We start from the raw sequence: 1,134 nt of genomic DNA, 5'->3' as shown, positions 1-1,134 counted from the left end.
ATTAAAATAATATAATAATAATAATAATAATAATAATAATAATAATAATAATAATAATAATAATAATAATAATAATAATAATAATAATAATAATAATAATAATAATAATAATAATAATAAAGTAGGAAGGGACTTTGGAGGTCATCTGGTCCAACCCCCTGCTCAGGCAGGAAACCCTACACCATTTCAGACAAATGGCTGTCCAGTCTCTTCTTAAAAATTTCTAGTGTTGGAGCATTCATCGCTTCTGGAGGCAGGTTGTTCCACTGGTTAAGTTCTAACTGTCAGGAAGTTTCTCCTTAGTTCTAGGTTGCTTCTCTCCTTAATTAGTTTCCATCCATTACTTCTTGTCCTGCCTTCAGGCGCTTTGGAGAATAGCCTGACTCCCTTTTCTTTGTGGCAGCCCCTGAGATATTAGAACACTGCTATCATGTCCCCCCTCATCCTTCTCTTCATTAAACTAGACATACCCAATTCCAGCAACTGTTCCTTATATGTTTTAGCCTCCAGTCCCCTGATCATCTTTGTTGCTCTTCTCTGCACTCTTTCTTGAGTCTCAACATCTTTTTTACATCGCAGTGATCAAAACTGGATGCAGTATTCCAAGTGTGGCCTTACCAAGGCATTGTAAAGTGGTATTAACACTTCACGTGATCTTGATTCTATGGAGTGTTTTCTTTCTTTGTGAGGTTTGGTTTTGGCTTTGGGAAGGCTTAACTAGATGCACTTGCTCTGTTTTTCTTTGCTAATTCTTTATAATGTAGGTAAAACCACTGAATGATGGGAAATCCCTGTTTATATTGATTGCTTGCTAACTGCCTACCAGGGCCATTATATCCTGCTTGACTCCGTTACTCATCACTCACTGGAGGGATCAGTACAATGCAAACCCTCAGGATGACACAGTAGATGCATCACACTCTGATTTCAAACCATTATCATTCAAGGAGAGTTTGAATGGTTTCTTTTTCAATTCTGGGCAAGGCCACTTATAATTTCCAAGTGCCTTTTGTGCCTCTTCTGACTAAAATCGTGTGGTATGACTTTCTGCCCTTTTGAGGCAGGAAATAAGCAAACTTGTAGCATCAACCCTCAGATACAAAGGTGTTTTTTTTAAAAAAAAGATCTTCCTTC

Source organism: Protobothrops mucrosquamatus, unplaced genomic scaffold, assembly GCF_001527695.2.
Source record: "Protobothrops mucrosquamatus isolate PMUCROS unplaced genomic scaffold, P.Mucros_1.0 scaffold2636, whole genome shotgun sequence".
Taxonomy (NCBI): domain Eukaryota; kingdom Metazoa; phylum Chordata; class Lepidosauria; order Squamata; family Viperidae; genus Protobothrops; species Protobothrops mucrosquamatus.
The sequence above is the reverse complement of the archived record's forward strand: the minus strand, read 5'-3'. Positions refer to the sequence as shown.